The following is a 27,097-nucleotide window of genomic DNA, read 5'->3' as shown; positions in this document are numbered from 1 at the left end:
GATCACCAGGTATGAGATCACGAATTCTCTAAGCTCTTGAGATTAAGATTCAGAATACTCTGCAGAAAACTGATTTAGACTGACTTAGGCATCGGAGTGGGCGTGGTCGGCACCCCCGACGAGTTGTTTGTTCTTTTTGCAGGGTTGAGGTATTCGGTAGAAATCAGCAGCGAATCTTTAGGCGACACGTCACCATACCGGAAACTGTACCAACAAAGGTCTATCTTTACTGCGGCGGACGAATGGGTTCTCCAGCATAACTTCAATATCCCTCTGTCGACTCGCCTCCATTTCCCCGAAACGGATTCTGGTTCTATCCTGGACCTAGGCTTCGAGGATGTCTGCATCTAGGCTTCGGGGATGTCTGTATCTAGGCTTCGAGGATGTCTGCATCTACAAGCGGATGCTGCTTGCCGGCCTGCGCTTCCCATTCCCAAATATTGTTCGGGAATTGCTCTGTTATCTTCGGGTTGCTCTGTTCCGGATAAAGCCCAACGGGTGGAGATATTTCCTCGCTACATGTCTGTTGTGGCCAATGGTGCTTCCCGGGCACCAGATGACCATCCAGGAATTCTTTGTCATCTGTCAGCAGGCCCTATACAAGGACGAGATTCTAGCCTTCACGGTCCAATAGAAGAACCAATTCATTTTGCTCAAGGAAAGCTAATCCAACACCAAGCACTGGCACGCGAAGGTCTTCTATGTCTGGGGTACTTGGGATTCGTCCTCTCTCGAGGCCTTGCCAGAAGATCAGTGGGTTTCTCAGGAATGGGACCCCCTTAAGAAGGAATGTAAGTGATTTATTTGTTTATCTACCTTTGCATTGTTAGTGCAACTGCCTACTCTTCTAACTCTCTGGGTTCTTCTTTACAGGGGAAATGTTTCTTGATTTGACCCGGGAGTAGAGGAAAAGGGTCAAGGCAATGCTCAGGTTCTCCTTGCTTCCCGAGAATGTACTGAAGATGGATTTCGATACTATTGTCATGGATGCTGCTCTCCGGGAAAGTTTTGGCTATGACATTCCCGAGGATAAATTCCTCTTGGACAGGAGGGGAAAACCGAAGAAGGATCCTAAGAGCAATGTTGCCGAGTCTTCGAAATAGAAGACTCCTGAAATGGCCCTTGCAAAATGGGCACCGACAAAGAAGGTGGGGGCTAAGAAGATGACCTCGACACCGAAGGAGGATGCGCCTTCTGCAGGACTTTCTTCAATGAGATATTCTGTGAGGACTCTAATGGTGTGTGCTTGAAAGTATCGCCTTAGTCTCCTTGCCAAGACTATCAAAGCAAAGGCTAGCTTCTCTATCTGTGGATATCGCTCTTCCGCTTTGTGGAGAGCTCTACTAGTGAACTACATCGACTTCTACACTCCCTAATCTTCTCGTATCAAAGCTGAACTTACAACCGAAGTTGACATTGCCAAGTAAAGGAAGAGTATCTCTCCCTCGGTTTCCTTGCTGAATAACGGGGGACTTCTCAAGTATTGCTTCAACTGATTAAAGGCTTTTTCACATTTTTCACTCAAAGGAAAGGCATTTCTCAGGATCTTGAAGAATGGCAGGCACTTATCTGTGGACCGGGAGACAAACTAGTTACAGGCCGCAATTCTTCCGATAAGCTGCTGTAATTGTTTAATGTTACAAGGTGCTTGCATATCCAACAGTACTTGCACCTTCTCGAGGTTGGCCTCGATCCCTCGCCTTGACACCACAAAGCTTAGAAACTTACCCGAGGAGACTCCAAAAGCACACTTAGAGGGGTTTAGTTTCATACTGTAACACCTTAGTGTTTGGAATGTCTCGGCCAAATCGCTGATATGATTGATTGCCCATATGCTCTTCACCAACATATCATCCACGTAGACCTCCATGTTTCTGCCTATTTGCTCTCGGTTCATCTAGTTGACCAGTCCCTGGTAGGTAGCCCCAGCATTCTTCAACTTGAAAGGCATCACCTTGTAGTAGTACAACCCTCGGTCAATGATGAAGGCTGTCTTCTTCTGATCCACCTCGTGCATACGTATTTGACTGTACCCTGAGAAGGTGTCCACAAAACTGCGTAGTTTGTTGCCCGAAGTTGAATCCACCAAGAGATCTATCTAAGGCAGAGGAAAGCTATCTTTTGAACAAGTTGTTTAGATCGGTGAAGTCTACAAACATACTTCATTTGCCATTAGGCTTCTTCACCATCACTACATTTGCCAACCACTCAGGGTAATGGAGTTCCCTGATAAACCCTGCCTGGAGAAGTTTCTCCACTTCATCTATTGCCAGCTGATTGCTCTTGAGAGTGTAGCTTCTTCTCTTCTGCTTCACCGGCCTGTGGTCTGGATTCGCATTCAACTTGTGGACCATTACTGAGGTATCTATTCTTGCCATATCTTCATGGCCCCTAGGAAAATATGTTGCTATTGTCTCGGAGAACCAATTCTTCTTTCACATCTTGGGTTAGTTGTGATCCAATCCTAACCTTCTTCTTAGAGTCACCGATCAAGAATTCCTTCAATTATTCAACCAGTTCTTTGCCCTGTAACTGCTATTTTCCTTCTTCCTTGCCCCTTGCCTCGAGACTAGCTTTATTATGAAGGTCTTTCAAGGACACGTTGTGGCATTGGATTCTGTTAGTGCCCACGTCAGCATCAATAAAATGATGACATGTGTCACTCTTAATAAAAAATAATATAAATATATTAAAAATAGGGATAAATGCAAAATCAGTCATTGTGGTTGGTCTAAATAATAAATCACTTCCTATCATATTAAAGTGAATTCAAAGGTCCTTGAGGTATGCCAAAAAAAAATGTCACTGGAGTCAAGTTCCGTTCAAACATTTGACGAATTCTATTTGGTGCCATATCAGTACCAATAAAATTACGACATTTGTCACTCTTAATAAAAATATTAAAAATATACATTTCTAAAATATTTTTTTTTTTTAGTTTTACAAATGTATATTTTTAATATATTTATATATTTCCTTTTTAGTAAGAGTGCACATGTATCATTTTATTGGTGTTGACTTTGATACTAACGGAATCCGTCAAGTGTTTCGACGGAATTTGACTGCAAGGACTAAATTGTTATTTTGGCCTACCCTAAAGACCTTTGAATTATTTTTTATTCTGCCGAGAGCGATTTGTAATTTATGCTAACAACACGGACTGATTTCATTTTTCATTTTTTTTAATTTAAAAAAATAGTTTGGTTTGGTTTTTTTTTTTTTTTTTTTTTTTTTTATTTTTTTATTTTTTAAGTTTTTAAGAGCATAAGGGTATTATAAGAAAAGTAATGTTTCTTGCACAACTCTCACACAACTTTTGCACAACTATTAACTACTTTTTGTTATGATCAACCATTGGATTTGTTTTCCTACATCTGGGTCCTAAATATTCAATGGTTGATCTTAAAAAAAAAGCTGTTAGAGTTGTATATGAAACATTAAACTTATAAGAATATAATAATAAAAAAAATGGTCTTTATGGAACACCTTGGTAGTTTGATATATCACTAAAATAGATGACTTCTATTTTAACCGTGTGTGTGTGCACAATGTGTTGACAAAATAATATAAATGCAAAATTTAAAAGACACAAGAATTTTGTTAACGAAGTGGAAACTCAATTAAGAGAAAAAACACTCCAGGGCAGCCAAACCCAGGATATCCACTATTCAGAAGACAAAGCTAGTTACAAAGTAGGAGCACTCACATACCCTTATGTAGCGGTCGTACCTTGAACTCTGACGTGTAACCCAACATGAACGCTTCCAAACCAAGTCTCCTACTTGAAGGGGTCTTCAATGGAATCCTTTATCTTAGGGCCAACCCTTAAGATAGGCTTCAGTTCAGTACAGCAACAGCACACAACGGCAACGACTTGAGAGAGATCAACTCAGTACAACAACTCAAAAATATAACTCTCTAAGCTCTACGGAATTCAATACAGAATTCTTATAATTCTCAAGCCTAGTGGCCTCTATTTATAGGCTGCAGGTTCATATGAGCATTTGGCTTGAAATACCTAGGCATCGTCCGGACGGTAGACATAAGGCATCCGGATGGACAACTGTGCGATTGACTTTCCAAATTTCATAGAAATTCTTTCCTGAAATGAGCTGCGTTCGGACGGTGTTGCCTTGTCATCCGGACAGTCGCACTTTAGCTGCACGCAATTTCCATATCAAGGGTTGGCGCATCCGGACCAAAGGTTCTATCGTCCTGACGGTTGATCTGATGCACACAATTTCCATATACGAAGTTCGCGCGTCTGAACTATAAGGACTAACATCCGGACGTCTTGATTTTGAATGCATGACTTGCCTTATGGATGAGCTCGTCCGAACGGGAATCCACATCGTCTGGACAATTGTAGCTGTCTTCCCATATCTGTGTTTTGGAAAGAAATCCCACAGCTGATTGAACACTGAGTGGCGTCCAGACGTGCTGCTAAAACATCTGGACGGATGCAAGCTGGAAAAGTTTGAAGCTTCTTGACACAGAGGAAGGTCTGGACGAAAAGTTCTCGTCGTCCGGATGGATGATGCTTGGACAGTTAAGCATCTAGACGGTATATCACGTCGTCTGGACAACTGCAAGAGATCTGATTTCACTGACTTGTAAACTGTGCATAATATTTTAGAAGAACTCTGAATAACTGAATCCCTATTAAAAAAACATCATTACATATAAGTGATTTTGTCCAACAGAATGTAGCCAATCACAAACTAACAAACTCCTACTTTGGCCATTCTGGGACAAAAATCACTTGACCGGTTAAAAATACAATCCCGGTCCAAATAAAAAATTACCCCCCCTTTTTGTCACAAATGGACAAAGGGTAAAACAGAGTAATGAGAAAACCCACATAAAAATTATTCTCCCTAAATGTCTCAAAAGGACAAGGGTAAACTGAGTAATAAAAGATCCAACAACAGTTCTAAGAACAACAAAGAACTTGTTAAAAGAGTAGGCAACTTGCTGAAAAAGGGAGAGAAAAACAACAAGGTTAGTTCCTTCACAAGTAGAGCAGCACACGCATGTATCCAATTTTGAGAAATTAGCCAATTTGCATGTCAGAATTGCACAGACATAGAGTCAATATACAAGCATTAGATAGGCGAAAATTTCCTTGCAAACATAATAATTAAAATAGCTTGCTTAACTCATGTAACGCGTGTGAGTGTGTGAAGGCTTTCAAAAAGGTTTTGAAATTCATTGATATGACTTAAGGGAACCAGATTTTCTAGACAAGAGAGAAAATCAATGAAAGATCAGTCAAAAGTCAAACCTTATCATTTTATTAGGGCCTAGAAACCCTCATATGATACACTTCCCCTAAGATGCAGCACCTAATTGTTTTTACTTGTACCATGAAAGACAAGGTAAAATTTTTACTTGCACCATGAAGGACAAGATATATAGCTAATTCAGCACAGAAGTAGTGAATATAAACATATACCACAGAATTCAAAAGAATAACTGCTTGGTTCTTGGTGTTGCGACCTAGAGAGAATACTCGAATTTTTAGGCTCTAGGTTCAACTAGCATTTTGGTCAATTTGACCATCTTATCAAAAACATCCCTTTTATTATGAATCTCCTAAAGCAAGAAGTCAAAGAGGAAAAGTTGTACCTTACGGGAGCCTTGGATAGTGCACGAAATCATCACATGAGAAAAGTAACTATCAGTCATAAAAAGGGAGCAGGAAAACTTTGCATATGTTAGACTTATTTTCTCAACCACATGTAAGTATAATTCATCAAAGAAAAATGAACTAATAACCAAGAACAAGAGACATGAGATAGCTGGCAAATTTTAAAAAGAACCACCCTGCTACAAAACTCCCCAATTTTATTTTATTTATTTTATTTATTTTTTTTATTAAAAACATCATGGACAAGACTTAAGAAACACAAAGAAGTTTAATCCTGGCATGGAAAAGCATGTCTAGGACATCTCACAAACACCAATGGCTTTTCGAAGGGACTCAAACCTGCTACCATCAAGAGGTTTGGTAAGAATGTCAGCCAATTGGTTTTCAGTGGGAATGAAGGAGAGAGAAACTACCTCGAATTCCACAAGATCACGCAAGAAGTGATGTCTGATGTCAGTGTGCTTGGTCCGAGAGTGCTGACAGGATTCTTGGATATATTTATAGCAGTATTATCACAGTTGATAATCATGGTATCCTGCGAGAATCCATAGTCACTTAGTAGTGTCTTCATCCACAGTAATTGGGTACAACAACTTCCCCCAGCCATATACTCAGCCTCAGCAGTGGAGAGAGAAATAGAGGCTTGTTTCTTACTCATCCAAGCTACAAGATTATTTCCCACATAGAAGCAACCTCCATAGGTGCTCCTTCTATCATCAGCATTTCTAGCCCAGTCTGCATCAGAGTATCCTGCAATAACAAGATTTGTTTCCCTGGAATATCATAGCCATATAGAAGAGTATCATTTATATACCTGATGATACACTTGACTGCAGTGAGGTGAGATTCTTTATGATTTGCCTGAAAACAAGCTCAAACTCCCACACTAAAGGTAATATCAGGTCGGTTGGCTGTGAGATATAGAAGACTCCCTATCATACTCCTGTATAGAGATGGATCAACTGATTTCCCCGCAAGGTCACTACTTATCTTGACACTAGTGCTCATGGGAGTCTTGGCGTGACTCTTCCCATCTAGACCGGATCGTTTAACTAGATCCTTAGCATACTTGGATTGAGAGATGAAAACACCTTCAGCAATTTGTTTGACTTGAAGACCAAAAAAGTAGTTCAACTCACCAATCATGCTCATCTCAAATTCCTGATTCATCTCCTTAGAAAATTCATGAGCTAGGGAATCTAGAGTCGCTCCAAAAATAATGTCATCAACATATATTTGAGCAATGAGCTTGTGAGTACCTTGATTTATGATGAACAAGGTTCGATTAGCCTGTCCCCTTGTAAACCCTTTGGCCAAAAGATATATGGTGAGGCGCTCATACCATGCTCGAGGAGCCTGCTTAAGGCCATAGAGAGCTTTCTTCAGCTTGTAGACATGCTGGGGATGATGAGGACCTTGAAATCCTTTCGGTTGTTCTACATAAACTTCTTCTTGAAGAATGACATTCAGAAAAGCACTCTTTACATCCATTTGATACAGCTTGAAACCAAGGTGGAAAGCGATAGAGAGAAGAATTCTAACCTGGCAACCGGAGCAAAGGTCTCATCAAAGTTTATTCCCTCAATCTGAGTATATCCCTGGGAAATGAGACGTGCTTTATTTCTGACCACTGTACCATGCTCATTTGACTTGTTCTTGAAAATCCACTTGGTGCCAATGATATTATGATCAGCAGGTCGTGGAACCAGAGTCTATACATCATTTCTGGTAAACTGATGGAGCTCATCATGCATGGCCGAGACCCAATGTTGTTCAAATATCTACCTAAATAAATAGATAAATATTTGTATGTTTTACTTGCAAGTGCACAAGATCAAAACGATACTATAGTAGGCAAATACAAGATCATTCCCACGATGATTGGTAAATTATGCTTAAAAGATTTCCTAAATAATTAAGATGAGTGAAAAGAAATAAAAATATTAATAAGATCTAATAAAAGAAAAGAGACAAAAATATTGAAGAAATATAATAGGAGATAAGGTAGGGCTTCAATATCTACCGCTACCATCATAACTTGATACTTAATGCTTACCAGCCACAAGAGAATGGTATCTTCTCCTAAAGTTGTTGATTTTCCTGAGCAATGAGTTAGGCATGGTATCTACTCTAACTCTTTTCTTCATTGAAGGATTTAGCATGGTACTTACTAAGTTGTTCTTCAAGAAAGTATAAATTTATGAAAATCAGTAAACACACTTAGATTGGAACATGGTATCTATTTCAGTTGTCTTTATGTTGATTAAACCAAGAACTTGTGATGAGGTTCATTTGTTACTTTATTATGCCCAGGACTCGGTCATCCAAATTGACATAAATAACAAATCCATACCACATGCATATGATGATCAAGCATAAATATGAGAGGAATTCAAGAAAATAGGAAATAGTCAAGTTAAGCATCAATATATAAATTGTAGTAAATGCGCCAATTGAAAACCTTAACGAGACATAATTAGGGCTTCAATTGAGCCCTAACTAAAGTATTAGATACACGTAAATTGGATGGAAATCATCCTCATAAGAAAATAATAAAGGAAAAGAAAGAAAAAAAAAACTAGAAAAAAAACCTCCTTCTTGATGTAGCCTTTGATTCTTCTTCAAAGCTTGTGTGTCTTTTTCTTTAAAGGTTAAAGGGATATTTATAGGGATTAGAGAAGCTCTAGAAATCCTAGAACAATTATAAATAGGTCTTCTAGTCCAAATAGAATAATTACAAGTCTTTTCCTTTTCTGAAATTTCCATCCAAGTAGGAAAAGGATTCTAAAATTCGTACAGATTTGTGGTCTTTTATTTCTGGGTGATTTTGGCATGGTAAACGTCCGAATTAGAAAAACCCTATTTCTGACATATTTGTTGAATATTGTCTTAGCTTTCCAACACCACCAATTTTGTTGCAATCCAATACTTGAGTCAAAAGTTATGATTAAATTACTGAGTTGTGTTCATTTTGGATTCTTTCCAAAAATAACGAATTTTTGCCGACTTCTCTTTCCTTAAATTCAAAATTGATTAGAATTGAATCTATCCAAAAGTGAGTTTGATGAATTCAATCTAATCTTGGAATTTGATGAATTTTCTTCCAAAACCTGTAAAATACAAGAAAACACAAAAACAACACAAAACATCAAACTATAACAAAACTAAGAGCTTAACATATATAAATTAAGGGGCTTGAATGTGTAACATTCAGCACTTATCACACCCCCAAACTTACATATTGCTAGTCCCTTAGCAATGCAGAATTGAAAATAAAAGGAAAACTAAAACAATAACTACTCTACCTCCTCTGTCACGGGAAACACGATGCATTTAGCGTATGCAATAAGCCTTTTAAACTCCTAGGACTCCCTAGTGGATGAGTGAAGTTTTGTGAGGGTTTGCCATGAATGATACCCACAAACATTATGCAAAAATTCATGTTTATTCCAAAGAGTTAAGTGTCACCAAAATTATGATTCTTATTCATTAGTAAGCTTAGAAAGATAAACTCCATCTTCAATATAAAATAGAATTCCAAAGTCTAACCACTTACAAACGACAAGTTCAATTCAGTGTAAGGTGAACTAATACATAATCATGAGGCTTCAAATTAATTCCAATGTGCAATGACTTAATATCTCAAAATTCATTGGGATCCCCATCAAATTGAATAACCAAGGCATAATAGCAAGAGCTTCATTCTCTTTTTTTTTTTTTTTTTGGTCAAACTGTGCAATGCTTAGTTCTCTTAAGCTTTCTAATTGACCCATGTAACGAGTGTTAGGCTAATGGTCCCAAACCAGATGGCTTTAAGGCACTAGGCATGGAAACACCCCTAAGAGCTTACTAACTCGAGTCAAAAAGGCTACAGAACTAAACTAGTCATGACTTTAACCAATCCGAATTTCTCACTTTTTGATGTGAACATTCAATGCTTAATGAGGCAAGAAGTCCAGTTACTCAGTGAAAGCTTCAAAAAAGGTTTTATTTTATTTTTTTCTTTCTTTCTTTTCTTTCTTTATTATATATATGCATATGCCAAGGTAATTCATCCAACAAGTCACCCAACTTCACCCAAGACATTGAAAAATACACAATCAGGTTCATTTATCATACCTCACAAATTATATGCTAATGTGCTTGTGATAGTTTAGATTGAAACAAATGAATCCTTAGATGCCAAAAGTAAGTAGTAGGACTTTAGAATCAATTTCAAATGATCATGTGTTCAACATTCTAAGCTCACCAATGAAATTCAAATCACAATTTTTTTAGATCAACCAAAGTCTTACAAATAACATGAACATGCAATTTCAATTTTTGTTTTTTTTTTAAAAAAAAAAAAAACAAAAAGTGTGTCCCATACCCCCAAACTTGAATTACACATTGTCCTCAATGTGTACATAGAATGGAAAGATCATACCCGAGAGATGAGAAAACTGGTTGGACTTGGTATGGCTCGTAGCATACCCCCAAACTTGAATGCAGACACACTTTTCCTAAAAAACAAAACTATGAAGGGGAAAAAAATTGTGACAAGATGGGTTGCCTCCCATGAGCTCTAAGTTTAACGTCTTCAGCCAGACAAAGGAAAAAAAAATAATAAATAAACATAACAAAAATCAAAACAAACAAAAAGTGTAAAGGATATGGTAGTGTCAGTGCAAGATGTGGCCTCAGTATCACTGACTGGGGTAGATGCGCTGGAGCCTAGTCTGAATTTCGCTCGAGTGTAGGATAGGCAGTGTTCTGAACTGGATGTAATTCTAGATCTTCGTCTTGAGGCCGAAAGTCGTTCTCAAAGTAAGGTTTCACTCTATGCCCATTCACCATGAAAGTATGATTTTTTTTTTCTTTGTTATGAACTTCTAGTACTGCATGAGAGAAAACCTTAGTAACAGTGTAAGGACCATGTCACTGAGATTTAAGCTTACCTGGAAAAAGTCGTAATCTAGAATTGTATAGCAATACCTTTTGGCCTACATGAAACTCTTTTCTGACAAGTTGCTTGTCATGATATGCCTTAGTCCGTTCCTTGTAGATCTTCACATTTTCATAGGCATCATGTCTCAATTCTTCAAGCTCAACCAGCTGCAATTTCCGCTTTTCACCTGCTTGCTTCATATTGAAATTGAGTTGCTTTATGGCCCAATATGCTCGATGCTCTAGCTCCACAGGTAAATGGCAGGCCTTCCCGAAGACTAACTGATATGGTGACATACCAATTGGGGTCTTGTAAGCAGTCCGATAAGCCCATAGTGCATCATTTAAGCGCAAAGACCAATCCTCTCTATTAGTGTTTGCCGTCTTCTCCAGAATGCTCTTGATTTCTCTATTTCTGATCTCCACTTGTCCACTGGTCTGGGGATGATATGGAGTACCTACCTTATTTGTGATCCCGTACTTCTTTAGCAAAAAAGCAAATGATGATTGTTAAAATGGCTTCCTCCATCATTGATGATCGCTTTTGGTGTCCCAAATCGAGTGAAAATATATTCCTGCAAGAACTTCACAACAACTCGATGATCATTAGTTTTAGAGGGGACATCCTCAACTCATTTGGACACATAATCAACCCCCACTAGATTATATAAAAATCCAAAGGAGTTAGGAAAAGGGCCCATGAAATCAATACCCCATACATCAAAGAGTTCGACCTCTTGAATATTCTGTAATGGCATTTGATTTTGGGAAAAGATGTTCTCTGTTCTTTGGCATCTGTCACAAGCACTGCAAAACCCAAAAGCATCTTTAAATATAGTAGGCCAAAAGAAACCTACTTGGTAATACCTTTAGTGCTATCTTCTTTGGTCCGAAGTGTCCTCCACAGGCAAGCTGATGGCAATGCTGTAAAATGCCGGTATGCTCTTCCTCGAGTACACATCTCCGGATGATTTGATCAGGGCATAATTTGAATAGATAAGGTTCATCCCAATGGTATTGTCTAGATATAGATATTAATCTCTTCCTTGCTTGACTGGACATACCTGGGGGAAAAACCTTTGTAGTGATGTAGTTCACAATGTCTGCATACGAAGGAGGGTGGACATTGATGGCAAATAATTGCTCGTCTGGAAATTGTTCGCCTAAGGGGAGCTCACTTGCTTCTTCTTCATGAAGCAACCTGGACAAATGATTTGCAACCACATTTTCACTACTTTTTTAATCCCTTATTTCTAGATCAAATTCTTGCAGTAGTAAGACCCATTGAATCAACCTAGGTTTTGCATCCTTCTTTGCAAACAAGTATCTAAGAGCAGCATGATCAGTGAAGATGATGACTTTAGATCCAATCAAATATGATCTAAACTTTTCCAATGCAATGATGACTGCTAACAGCTCTTTTTCAGTGGTGGAATAATTTAGCTGAGCATCATTTAAGGTTCTAGAAGCATAATAAATAGCATGAGGTACCTTATCAACTCGCTAGCCTAAAACAGCTCCCAAGGTAAAATCGCTGGCATCACACATAAGTTCGAACGGTAGGTTCCAATCTGGTGCCATCATGATTGGTGCAGATGTGAGTAGTTTTTTCAATAAATTGAAAGCATCCATGCACTCGTTAGTCCATACAAACTTTTGATCTTTGGCCAACAATGCGCAGAGAGGTCTAGAAATCTTTGAGAAATCCTTAATGAATTATCTATAAAATCTGGCATGCCCCAGAAAACTTCTTATACCCTTTACCGTCATAGGCAGAGGGAGTTTGGAGATGATGTCAATCTTTGCCTTATCAACCTCAATACCTTTGCTAGAAATACCATGACCCAGCACGATGCCTTGTTGTACCATGTGAAAAATATTGGACTTCTAATTAACAGTGTGTGTGAACAGTGTACAACAAAATATTAAATGCAGAATTAAAGGAGACAAATATTTTGTTGACGAAGTGGAAACTCAATTAAGATAAAACCACTCCGGGGCAGCCCAACCCAGGATATCCACTATTCAGAAGACAAAGCTAGTTACAAAGTAGTAGCACTCACATACCCTTGATGCAGTGGTCGTACCTTGAACTCTAACGTGTAGCCCAACACGAACGCCTCCCAACCAGGTCTCCTACCTGAAGGGGTCTTCAATGGAATCATTTACCTTAGGGCCAACCCCCAAGATAGACTTTACAGCTGATCAAATCACACACTGGCAAAAGCTAGAGAGCTAGCAGATCTTCAATATCTCCCTAAACACCCTCTCTAAGTTGTAAGGAATTTACCACGGAATTCTGTTTTGAATGCATGCCTAGAGCCTCTTATTTATAGGCTTAGGAAGCTCTAAATTAGGTCAAAAATGGAGTCTCTGGCACGCGAGTCTAGACGGGCAACTTTTTCCTTGTCTAGAAAGTAATTCTATAATTTTCGCAGGGCCGTCCAGATGCTAGATGTTTTCATCCGTACGGTGGCCTTCTAGATGCTTCTATTTGCCGTCCAGAAGGTCAATTTATATTATTTTTTGTTAGCTTTCCAACGACACCAATTTTGTCCCAATCCGATATTTGAGTAAAAAGTTATGATCAAAATACCGGTGGGTGTCCAGACGGCTTGACCGAGCGTCCGGATGGTCAACTGCAACCACCTTTCCAAAATAGCACTGAAAGCTTCCATAACAAGGCTGCTTCCGGACGGTGTTTCCCTAGTGTCCGGACGGTGTTTCCCTAGCGTCCAGACGGTTGCACTTTGGCTGCACGTAATTACCATAATAAGGCTTTGGAGCGTTCGGATCTTGAAGGGTGATGTCCGGACGGTTGAACTGGTGCACGCAATTTCCATATATGAAGCTTGATCGTCCGGACCATGAAGGCAGACGTCCGGACGGTTGAACTTTGTATGCACGACTTGCCTTATAAAGGACATCGTCCGGACGGTAGCAACCGTCTTCCCATAACTGTGTCTTGAGGCAGAAACCCTAATACTTGTCAAACACTGAATGGCATCCGAACGGTATAACCACGTCGTCCGGACGGATGCGCTGGAACACTGAGATCTTATCGAACTCTGAAGAGTGTTCGGACGATTTACCATTACGTCCGAACGGATGCAATCTTGAACTGTTCGAAGCTTCTAGACACTGATGGGCGTCCGGACGGAAAGATCTCGTCATCTGGACGGATGTTGCTGACTGATGAGCGTCCGGACTTCCACGTCGTCTGGACGGCTGACAGGGAACTGGAATGAACTTCCTTGAAAACTTCACATAATCTTGTTGAAGAACATAGCTGAAGAGTAGACTCTGGATAAAGCAGCATCCCTGTGAAAGCAGCAACTTTACATAGAAGTGATTTTGTCCAACAGAATGCAGCCAACACAAAAACTAACACCATGAAATGACACTTTTCCCAATTAAGCACTAGATTGCAATCTTCAAATCTTTTTAGGATAATCTGCAGATGATGGAGACATTCATCGAAGTTAGAGCCAAATGATGTGTGTTTTAATGAGTACTTGCAGTGCACGAATCGTTTGCAATATAGTGTGTGCAAGTGCGAGGTCGAATCCACAGGAAAATGGTCAAATGTTGGTGTCTTGTTTAATCAACCTCATTTTAACTTAGTTCCAAAGGTTTAAGGATTGATTCAAGAGCAAAAGACTAAATAAAAGAGATGGAATGAAATATGCAAATTAAAAGGAACTAAGGCTAAGGAATCTACCAAACCAAATCCAACAACTCATACTCTTGGTTTCCACTTGAACACCCAAAGAACATTAAGCTTAGGGTGTCATTCAAGTTTCTCAACCACATACTCTAGAACCATTAAATGAATCCAACTCAAAGATTAATCACAAAGAGTACCCATTTGAAATCAAATCATCCAATGTATCCATTCAATGAACAAATCACAATGGATATCATCATTCAAACCGATAAAACAATGTATCCATCGGTTGAAACACATTAAATGTCCTATATCTACCAACAACCACATTCATTGCAAAAGATAAAGCATTTAAATGAATGGAACTTGAATAACAAATATGATATATCATCGAACGTGCAAGTATTATAACAAGAGTGTGAGTGTCATCAATGGAAAGGTTTCATCCTCAACCTTAGTTGAGGTTACTAGCCTTCCATGACTAAGAACACCACAAGAAAATGAAGAACAACCATGGAAATAAAAGGAAAGCTTTACAAAAAGAAAGTGTCTAAGAACAAAAGCTACTGGAATACACTACAAAATGCACGAAATCAAAACCTATCTACTGTTCTCTGCACTCCTCATCAATGAGGTATGGCTATGGCTTTTATAGAAGGAATTTAGGCTAGAAACCCATGTAAAATGACTCCTCTAACCCCCTCTAGGGTTCCTCTCTTGCTAGAGACAACCAAGGTCACGAAACCAGCGTGTTCTGCAGCGAAAATCAGAGGGGGAACTGCTTTTTGTCGTGGAGGAGCTCTGATTGGGTGTTCTGGCGCGCTTCTGCAAAAGTAAGTTCTGGGAAATTTCGATCAATCGATTAATATTCGATCGATTGACTTCGGGCAAAATTCGATCGATCGATTTTAAGTTCGATCGATCGAGTTCTTCAGAACTTTCGAATTTTCCAAGCAATTCCTCATGAATTTTGCCATTCCTCACTTATTGACCTACAAAACATAAAAACACAAAAACTAACCAAAGCATCAGAAAATAACAAGGCTAAAGGTCTAACTAATGTAAATCAAGGGGTCCAAATACACAATATTTGGCACTCATCAAATACCCCCAAACTTACATTTTGCTAGTCCCTTAGCAAAAACAAAATGAAAAACAAAATCAAAGCATGAAACATAAGTCCTTTTTCATGGGAGAAACGATTGCATTTAGCATATGCAACAAGCCTTTTAAACCCCTAGGACTCCCTAGTGGACGAGTGAAGTCTTGTGAGGGTTTGTCAGAAATGATACCCACAAACATTGAAGCACTGAATTATCAATTGAGCAAAAATCATCATTCAAACACATGGTTCACACATCATGAGTATATTTAACAAAATGAATATCATATTATCATGTTATCAAAAATCGATCAACTCATAGATGGAAAATTGAGACAACACATGTTCAAAAGTGTAAGGTGTGAATAACATAGATTCATGGGGTTTCGATTTTCCTCAAAGCACATATATTCAAAAATTCGCAGGACTTCCATCAAATAACCAAGGCTTATCTTACATTTATTATTATTTATTTATTATTTTTGTGTCGGCTGTGCAATGCTTGACTCCATTAAGCTTTCTAATTGACCCATGTAACGAGTGTTGGGCCAGTGACTCCCAAACCAGATGGTTTTAGGGCACTAGATGTAAAAACATCCCTAAGGGCTTAATTACTCAAGTCAAAAAGGCTACGAAGTCAAACTAGCCAAACAAACATCCAAGCTGAAATTCTCATCTTTTTACGTGAACACCCAATGCTTAATGAGGCAAGGGGCCCGGTTACTCAATGAGAAGTCAAATTGGTGATATTATTCTAAGCAGATTCTTTTTTATTTTTATTTTTTTATTTTTATTTTTTATTATATATATATAACAATAAGCCAAGGTTTCATCAACAAGTCATCCTACAAATCTCAAGATACATTTTTAATTCAAATCTCATACCCCACAGAAACAATGCTAATGTGCTTGTGATAAACAATTTAAACATGTCAAGTCTCTCTAATCCAAAGATGAGTCAAAAGATCTCAAATTTTAATGATATGCAAAATTCAACATGTTAAACAAACCAATGAGAAGCAAACCATAGCAAGATGTAACCATGCTCAACTAACAATAAGGTATATATATTAACAAGTATTAACAAAGCAAACATTAAATAAAAACGGACAGAAATGTCTACCCCACCCCCAAACTAGAATGACACATTGTCCCCAATGTGGCTAGAGATACAATACTGAAATGGTGATGCAAGTTGGTCACACTGCAAGAGAAGCACTCCCCCAAACTTGAATGGCAGACATTGTCCTGAAAATCACAACTAAAACACAAGAAAGAAAATCAAATGATAAGAAAAAATGATGAGGGTTGCCTCCCACAAGCGCTAAGTTTTTAGTCTTCAGCCAAACTTTCCATCCTGATGACAATCACTCCGAGTAACTCGGATCCTCTAAAAGGGTCGTCTCAACCTCCGAGCTCTGTAACTCCAAAAATGGCTTCAGTTGTTGCCCATTCACCTTGAACGTGCTGCCATTTTTTGGATCCTCAATCTCAATAGCCCCATAAGAAAACATTGATCGAACTATGAAAGGGTCTGTCCAGATCGGAGCTTCCCTGGAAACAGATGCAGACGTGAATTGTAAAGAAGGACTTTCTGACCGGGCTCAAAGAATCACCTTAATATGTTCTGGTCGTGAACCTTCTTCATCTGTGCTTTGTACATCCTAGCACAATCATAAGCATCGTTCCTCAGCTCTTCCAATTCATTGAGTTGGAGCTTCCTCTGTGAGCCAGCCTTTGTGAGATCGAAATTCAGCTGCTTAATGGCCCAGTAGGCTTTGTGCTCCAACTCCACAGGCAGATGGCATGCTTTCCCGTACACTATACGGTAAGGTGACATGCCAATCGGTGTCTTGAAAGCTGTCCGGTACGCCCATAACGCATCGTTCAACCGGAGAGACCAATCTTTCCTTGACGGGTTAACCGTCTTCTCTAAAATCCTCTTGATCTCTCTGTTTGAAACCTCCACTTGTTCACTTGTCTGAGGGTGATAGGGAGTGGCAACCTTGTGTGTGATGCAATATTTCTTCATCAGCTGCTCAAAGACTCGGTTGCAGAAATGCTTTCCACCATCACTAATAATTGGTCGAGGAGTACCAAAACGAGCAAATATAGTGTCTTTTAAAAACTGAACCACAACTCTGTGGTCATTGGTCTTGCAGGCAACTACCTCCACCCATTTGGACACGTAGTCCACTGCAACCAGAATGTACAGATAGCCGAAGGAGTTTGGGAAAGGTCCTATGAAATCGATGCCCCACACATCAAAGATCTCGACAATAAGGATGGGGTTGAGGGGCATCATATTTCGGCATGAAATACTCCCTGGCTTCTGACAGCGCTCGCATGAAACACAATAAGTGTGAGCGTTTTGAAAGATGGTAGGCCAGTAAAAACCGCACTGCAAAATCTTTGTAGCGGTCTTCTTTGTACTGAAGTGGCCTCCACAAGCATGATCATGACAGAAGGAGATGACACTGGGTTGGTCAGGCTCCGGAATGCATCTCCTAATGATCTGATCGGGACAATACTTGAACAAGTAAGGATCGTCCTAGAAAAAATTCTTCACCATGGACATGAATTTGGACTTATCCTGCCGCCCCCAATGCAAAGGCATTTGACCGGTGACAAGATAGTTCACTATGTCAGCGAACCATGGTGAGTGAGCATGAGCAATATGCATCAACTGCTCATCGGGGAAGGTCTTAGAAATGGGGACGGCTTCTTCTGTGAAGTCCACTGTAATCCTCGAGAGATGATCAGCCACCACGTTTTCAGAACCCTTCTTGTCCCGAATCTCAATGTCGAACTCTTGTAAGAGCAAAATCCACCGGATGAGGCGAGATTTAGCATCCTTTTTGGAGAAAAGATACTTTAATGCCGCGTGATCCGAGTAGATGATGACTTTCGATCCTAGTAGGTAGGATTGAAACTTGTCCAGAGCAAATACGACTGCCAGCAGCTCCTTCTCAGTGGTCGAATAATTCAGCTGGGCGTCGTTCAAAGTTCAACTTGCATAATAAATGACGTGGGGAAGTTTGTCAATGCGTTGCCCCAACACAGCTCCAACGGCATAATCGGACGCGTCACACATGATATCGAAAGGTGTACCCCAGCTCGGGGGCCGAATGATGGGTGTGGACGTCAGAATTGCCTTCAAGGCCCCAAATGCCTTCTTGCAGTCCTCGTAAAAAATGAAAGGGGCCTCCTTCACCAACATTTTGCACAAGGGCCGGGCAATCTTGCTGAAGTCCTGGATGAATCGCTGATAAAATCCCGCATGGCCCAGAAAAGAGCAAACCTCTTTCACCGTCCGTGGGGGCGGAAGGTTGGATATCAGGTCTACCTTCGGCTTGTCTACCTCTATCCCCTGACGAGAGATGACGTGCCCGAGCACAATTCCTTGCTGTACCATAAAATGGCACTTCTCCCAGTTGAGTACCAGGTTCTTCTCTTTACACCTCACCAAGAATAACATGAGGTGGTGCAAACACTCCTCAAAAGATGACCCAAAAACCGAGAAGTCGTCCATAAATACCTCTAGGAAACACTCCACCATGTTAGAAAAGATGCTGATCATGCACCACTGAAAAGTAGCGGGTGCATTACATAAGCCAAAGGGCATGCGTCGGTAAGCGAACGTCCTGAATGGACAAGTGAAGGTCATCTTCTCTTGGTCTTCAGGGTCCACAGGGACCTGGTTATATCCAGAATAACCATCCAAAAAACAGTAATACTCGTGCCCGGCCAACCGCTCCACCATTTGATCAATGAACGGAAGAGGAAAGTGATCTTTCCTGGTGGCTGTGTTCAGCTTGCGGTAGTCGATGCAGACTCTCCATCCAGACTGTACTCGAGTTGGGACCAACTCGCCTTCCTTGTTCTGCACGACCATTACTCCAGCTCGCTTGGGCACTACATGAATGGGGCTCACCCATTTGCTGTCAGAGATCGGGTAGATGATGCCAGCATCCAACAACTTGATTACTTCTCCTCTGACGACTTCCTGCATGGTCGGGTTGAGCCTTCTCTGTGGCTCCCTCGATGGTTTGGTGTCCTCCTCCAGATGTATCTTGTGCATAACCACCGAGGGGCTGATTCCCTTAATATCTTCTATGGTCCAGCCTATAACTTCTTTGTGCTCTCTCAAAATGTCTAGCAACTTCTCCTCCTGAGCAACATGAAGGTCCGAAGCTATGATCACCGGCAGAGTGTCGGCTGGACCAAGGAACTTATACTTAAGATTGTCCGGCAGGGGCTTAAGTTCCTTCTTAGGAAGTTCAGGTACTGTTGCCTCCTCTTCTTCCTTGCTCTCCAGAGGAACAAACTCTAAAATGGCATTTTCTTGCTCAAGTAACTCATCCAAGTCCAGATCCTCTCCGAACTTAGCAAAGCATGCCTCCAGGGGGTCTTTGGTGCTTGATTCTTCCACTATGATCTCCTCAATCAAGCAGGCACTTCCGATCTCATCACATTCCCTCGGCCTCTTGCTGATGTCAAAGATGTTCAGGTCCACTGTCATATTGCCGAAGGAGATCTTCATTACCCCCGTCCTACAGTTGATCAAGGCGTTAGCCGTAGCTAAGAATGGCCGCCCTAGGATTACCAGTATCTGAACTCCAACGTTCTGTACCGGCTCGGTGTCAAGCACTATAAAATCCACGGGAAAATAAAATTTGTCCACCTTAATCAAAACATCCTCCACTATTCCCCGTGGTATCTTAACTGACCGGTCAGCCAGCTGCAGTGTCATGGAGGTGGGCTTCAATTCTCCTAACCCCAATTGCAGGTAAACTGAATAGGGCAGGAGATTGACCCTGGCTCCAAGGTCTAGCAGTGCCTTCTCAATGTGGCTGATGCCTATTGTACAGGAAATGGTAGGACATCCGGGGTCCTTATACTTGATAGGCAGCCTACATTGGAGGATTGAGCTGACTTGCTCGGTCAAGCAAACTCTTTTTGGGACATTGGTTTTCAGTTTTACAGTTACCAAATCCTTCAAGAATTTAGCGTAAGACGGCACTTGCTGGATGGCATCCAAGAACGGGATGTTGATCTGTACTTGTTTGAACACCCCCAGAATGTCCTCGAACTTTCCTCCCTTCTTTGGCGCGATAAGTCTATCAGGGAATGGCACCTTAGGTATGAACGACCTAGGGGGAGTTTCTATGGTCGGAGCTAATGTAGATGGCTCGGCATCTCTCTTCTCTACACTCCTACTTCCTTGTCCTTCTTGTACAGCAGGGTTCTCCTCAGGGTGAACCACTTGGTTGTCTACTTGTTTCCCTGACCTTAGTGTGACAACGGCTTGCACATGCTCCAGCCCATGCACTGCATTTGATGAACTTCCCTCATGGAACTGCAACTTTGGATTTGGCACAGGTTGACTAGGGAGCTTTCCCTTCTCTCTCTCCCCCAGGTGACTAACAATTTGCCCGATCTGGGTCTCCATCTTGGCAATAGCTTTAGTGTTCACCATGGTAGTATTCTTCACGTCATTGATGGATTGGCCTGTAAACTGGATGAAGGCCTTAAGAGTGTCTTCCAAAGAAGACTGTGAAGAAGAGGCAGGGGCTTGAGTAGGGGGTTGGTATGATGGTGCTGGCTGGGATGGACGGCTTTGATGGTGAACCGGCTGATGAAATCCAGGGGGGTATTGAGTATGGGATTGGTGAGAAACTCCCCCTTGAGTCATAGGCTGGTTCTGCTTCCTAGAAAAGTTGGGGTGGTTCCGCCACCCTGGATTGTATGATTCGGAGAAAGGTCCACTGGATTGTTTCCGATAATCGTTGAAAGCGTTCACTTGCTTCATTGGTGACTCGACAAAAGCCGGCAATGATGGGCAAGTCTGCGCTAAGTGCATGGGACTAGCACAGATGGAACAGCAGTCAACATGGAATGGGTTGGCAGTATTCATGGATTTGCTAACAACTAGGGCTTCGACCTTTTTGGTGAGGGCATCTATCTTCATTTTTAATTCTATATCCTCCTTAACCTCGTAGATGCCTCCCTTCTTCTGAATGCGAGCAGCTTTATCTTGACAGCTTGAAAAATCCCACTGTTGGGAATTGTCGGATAACTGATCTAAGGTCCTATACGCCTCCTTTCCCGTCAAACTTAGAAATGCGCCTCCGTTCATCGACTCAATCATGCTACGGTTGGATTGAGTTAATCCTTGATAGAAGAATTGCACGAGTCTCCACTTCTCGTATCCATGTGGAGGGCACTTAATCAGCATATCTTGAAATCTCTCCCAACTCTCAGAAAATTTCTCATCTTCTTCTTGAGTAAATGAGCTTATCTCCTTCCTACACTCATTGACTTTGGACATGGGGAAGAATTTGTTGTAAAACTTGTTTATCAAGTTCTCCCAAGAAGTGATGGAACCAGGCATGTTTGAATCCAACCATGCCTTGGCTCTATCATGGAGTGAGAAAGGAAAAAGCCTAAGATGCACAGACTCTTTAGAAAAATTTTAAAATTTGAAGGTGGCACAGATGTCTTTGAATTTCTTCACATGGCTATAAGGATTTTCGAGGTCCAAGCCATGAAATGCGGGTAGGAGTTGGATGACATGAGGCTTGAGGTCCAAGTGAGTGGCATTGGTTGGGGGTAACACTATACATGAAGGAGAATTTGTTGCAACGGGTGCAAACAAATCCCTAAGTGTCCTAGTATGATCAACGTTTTCTCCCCGATTCCTCTCATTCTCATTCGCATGCATGTTATTTCCCATCTCAACAGAAATTCTAAGACTTCTCCTAAGAGTTCTTTCAATTTCGGGATCTAAAGATGTCAAGTCTAGGTTCAATGATCTTCTACCAAGCATACACCAAGCATACACAAATGTTTAACCAAAAGACAAACAAAAAAAATAAAGAAAAGAATTTGCTAATGGGGAACAAAGTTCTCCAAAGTACAATCTAGGCTAGTTCCCAGGTAGGTGAGGGGGGTCACATTGGACACACTTAAATCCCAAGACTTGTCCTTGCCAGAATTTGCCTTGTCATTGCCCTTAGATAGCTAAGTAGACCCACACTAGGAAAAATGTTTTTTTTTTTTTTTTTTAAAATCAAAAGAAAAATAACACAACTAAAATAAAAAGGTAAAGACTAACAAAAATGCATACAACTTACACAAAGATAGCAGCAAAAGTAAAAATAAGAATACTTACAAATTGGGACCAAAAAGAATTTTTTGTAAAAATTTCTGCTACTGATCTTATCCAGGAGCTGCCTTCTGAGTTGAGGTCGATCGATCGAATATAAAGTCGATCGATCAAAAATTTGATCGATCGAGATTGTAGTAGATCGATCGAATCTTTGAAATTGTGCAGGAACAGAAACAGGAATAAAAACAGAATAGAAACTCTTTTTTTTTTTTTTGTTAGAACAAAATAAAACAAATTTAGGGTAATATGAAACACAAACTACACCGAATTTGAATTAAATTATAATGAACTAAAAGAAAATTAAACAAACAGCAAAATACTATTGAACAGAAACAAATTATGAACAAAATGAACAAAATGGACTAAAAGAAGTACTGGAACAGAGATACTCACCTTGTTCTGAGCTGCTGCTATGCAGAAATTCGTTCGATCGGAGTATATTTCGATCGATCGAAACTCGATCAATCGAATATAATTTCGCCCGATCGACTTTATATTCGGCAGATGCTAACTCGATCGATCGAATTTATTTTCGATCGATCGATTCTTCAGGGCACCCAGTGAATTGCAGAAGCCGCAGAATAGATCTTGGAAAAACAAAGAAAGAACTTAGAATGAAGAACAGAAGCTAAACAACAGAACAATGAAACAAAAATCTATCTAACTAGTAGAAAAACAAAATCAATCAAACAAAAACCAATTTTTGAACCATTTCCCCGGCAACGGCTCCAAAAACTTGATGTGTGTTTTAATGAGTACTCGCAAGCGCACGAATCGTTTGCAATATAGTGTGTACAAGTCCGAGGTCAAATCTACAGGGAAATGGTCAAATGTTGGTGTCTTGTTTAATCAACCTCTTTTTAACCTAGTTCCAAAGGTTTTAGGATTGATTCAAGAGCAAAAGACTAAATAAAAGAGATGGAATGAAATATGCAAATTAAAAGGAACTAAGGCTAAGGAATCTACCAAACCAAATCCAACAACTCACACTCTTGGTTTCCACTTGAACACCCAAAGAACATTAAGCTTAGGGTGTCATTCAAGTTTCTCAACCACATACTCTAGAACCATTAAATGAATCCAACTCAAAGATAAATCACAAAGAGTACCCATTTGATATCAAATCATCCAATGTATCCATTCAATGAACAAATCACAATGGATATCATCATTCAAACCGATAAAACAATGTATCCATCGGTTGAAACACATTAAATGTCCTATATCTACCAACAACCACATTCATTGCAAAAGATAAAGCATTTAAATGAATGGAACTTGAATAAAAAATATGATATATCATCAAATGTGCAAGTATTATAACAAGAGTGTGAGTGTCATCAATGGAAAGGTTTCATCCTCAACCTTAGTTGAGGTTACTAGCCTTCCGTGACTAAGAACACCACAAGAAAATGAAGAACAACCATGGAAATAAAAGGAAAGCTTTACAAAAAGAAAGTGTCTAAGAACAAAAGCTACTGGAATACACTACAAAATGCATGAAATCAAAACCTATCTACTGTTCTCTGAACTCCTCATCAATGAGGTATGGCTATGGCTTTTATAGAAGGAATTTAGGGCTAGAAACCCATGTAAAATGACTCATTTAACCCCCTCTAGGGTTCCTCTCTTGCTAGAGACAACCAAGGTCACGAAACCAGCGTGTTCTGCAGCGAAAATCAGAGGGGGAACTGCTTTTTGTTGTGGAGGAGCTCTGATTGGGTGTTCTGGTGCGCTTCTGCAAAAGTAAGTTCTTGGAAATTTCGATCGATTGATTTATATTCGATCGATCGACTTCGGGCAAAATTCAATCGATCGATTTTAAGTTCGATCGATCAAGTTCTTCAGAACTTTCGAATTTTCCAAGCAATTCCTCATGAATTTTGCCATTCCTCACTTATTGACCTACAAAACATAAAAACACAAAAACTAACCAAAGCATCAGAAAATAACAAGGCTAAAGGTCTAACTAATGTAAATCAAGGGGTCCAAATACACAATATTTGGCACTCATCACCAAACACACTAAAATCATCCATAAATACCTCAATTAAATTTTCCACCATATCTGAAAAAAATGCTCATCATGCATCTTTGAAATGTAGCAGGTGCATTGCATAATCCAAATGGCATCCTCCGGTAGGCAAACGTACGAAAAGGACATGTGAATGTGGTATTTTCTTGATCCTCTGGAGCAATAGCAATCTGATTGTACCCACTATACCCATCCAAGAAACAGTAGTTGCTGTGACCAGCTAACCTTTCTAGCATCTGATCAATAAAAGGTAGAGGAAAGTGATCCTTTCGGGTCTCCTTGTTGAGCCTTCGGTAGTCAATACATACCCTCCATATGGTGGTCATTCTTGTAGGTACCATCTTGTTTTCTCCATTCTTCACCACTGTAATTGCACTATTTTTCGGCACCACTTGAACCGGACTTACCCATTTGCTGTCAGAGATGGGATAGATAATGCCAACATCTAGCAATTTGAGAACTTCATCTCTGACTAATTGCTTCATGTGAGGGTTAAGTCTTCTTTGTGCGTCCCTAGTTGGCCTTGCTTCATCTTCAAGGAGAATTTTGTGCATGCATTTGGAAGGGCTTATACCTTTGATGTCGGCAATAGTCCACCCTAGTGCAGTTTTATGATCTCTGAGAACCCTTAAAAGCTTCTCCTCTTCCCCCAAGCTTAATTCTAAAGCAATTATTACTGGTAATGTCTGATTGTCTCCTAGGTAGGCATATTTCAAATGGGATGGAAGTTGTTTCAGCTCTAAGATTGGTGCCTGAACAGTAGATGGAACAAGAGTAGTGTTAGTTGGCACAAGCGATTCAAAGGGAGGTGCATACTTACTTGGATGAGGTGGAGAGGCTTCAAGGAATTGAACGGCTTCAATAATATCATCATTAACATTCTCACAATTTGACTTAATGTCTTGCCTTGTGAAACTGTGAGTGAGAGTGGCTTCCATTGGATCACTATGATGTACTTGAAAAAATTTCTCCACAACATTTTGAATTTCACAGATATTAAAACAATCAAGTTTGTTTAGGGGTAATTTTAATGCATCAAAGACCTTGAATTCAATTTTCTCCCCATTAACTTTCATGCTCACCGTACCCCTTTTTACACAAATTTTTGTATTTTTGCAGTTCTCATAAAGAGTCTTCCCAAAATAATAGGTAAAGGTAATGGCATAGGGGATTCATCCATATCCAGCACAATAAAATCAGCAGGTAAAATAAATTGATCTACCTTTACCAAGACATCTTCCAAGATACCTCTCGGTCTTTTAATGCTTCTATCTGCCAATTGTAAGGTGATTGAGGTTGGTTGGAGCTCCCCCAAACCTAATGTCTCATATACAATGTATGGTAGTAGATTGATACTTGCTCCCAAATCCAGCAATGCACGATCAAAAAGTCGGTCACCAATCTTGCAAGGAATAGTGAAACTACCTGGATCTTTCAGCTTTGGTGGCAACTTCCTCAATAATACAGCACTTACCTCTTCTGTTAAAGCAACCTTTTCATGATCCTGAAACTTCCTTTTATGAGTGCAACAATCCTTTAAAAATTTAGCATAAGAAGGGATTTGCTGAATTGCATCTAATAAAGGAATGTTTATTTCAACTTTTCTCAAAGTTTCAAAAATGTCCATAAGTTGCTTTTCTTTCTTTGGCTTTACTAACCTTTGAGGGAAGGGTGGTGCATTCACCTTCTCCTTTTCTCTTACCTTGGATGTTGTGGCCTCAATTGGAGATGCCAGTATTGTCTCATCAAGTTCTATCCCCACCTTGTTGTCAATGGTCTTCCCACTTCTGAGAGTTGTTATAGCCTTGAGTTGCTCGTGGCCCCTTGGATTGGGTATTGTTTGGATAGCTTGACTTGTAGTAGCCTCCAATTTTTGAATAGCTTGACTAGTCTGAGTGTTGCTCTGTTGTTGTGTGGTCATGAATTGGAGTAGAGAACTTTCGAGGTCATTCTTCTTTGGCTCTGGATTTGGTTGGACCGCTTGTGGTGGAGCTTGATAGTTATTTCCTTGCTGGAAATTCCTTTGCTGCCTTTGTGGATTCTGCACATTCTGATTGTTACTCCATGAAAAATTGGGGTGGTTTCGCCACCCTGCATTGTAAGTGTTGGAGTATGGATTACTCTTTGGTGGGTAATTATTCTGGCCCACATAATTTGCTTGCTCCTGATCAGATGAAGACATGGGGCAAGTCTCAGTGGTGTGGTCAAATTGGGAACATATGGCTTTGCTTTCTATTTATTTTGTTCAGATTTTGTGGGGGCTTTGTTTTGTTGGTGAGAGAAGGGGGTCTTGGTAGCTAAAAGAGCTACTCTTGCTGGAGATGCTTTTAGCTTTTATAGGATTGATTGTAATCAAGTTTAATGAAATTTGATTACCATACTTATCTATCTCAATTCTCTATAAATAAGAGTCTTCTGTATTGTAAAATTATTTAGGAAGAAAAGCAAAACGTAGCCCTTTAGGCTTTATCTTATGGACTTAAGTCATACATGTAAGAAATTACATATGTGTCCCTATGCCACATTTAATAGTTGTAACAGTAACG

The 27,097-nt window shown here is 40.0% G+C and overlaps 1 pseudogene; it reads right to left on the bottom strand.

Annotated features, from left to right (window-relative positions):
* Positions 1-6,523: 6,523 nt before the first annotated feature.
* LOC133876157 (uncharacterized) lies at positions 6,524-26,472 on the bottom strand (annotated as a pseudogene).
* Between the last annotated feature and the right edge of the window lie 625 nt (positions 26,473-27,097).

The sequence above is a fragment of the Alnus glutinosa genome, chromosome 8, assembly GCF_958979055.1.
Source record: "Alnus glutinosa chromosome 8, dhAlnGlut1.1, whole genome shotgun sequence".
NCBI lineage: Eukaryota > Viridiplantae > Streptophyta > Magnoliopsida > Fagales > Betulaceae > Alnus > Alnus glutinosa.
This window is presented reverse-complemented; position numbering and strand designations above follow the sequence as displayed.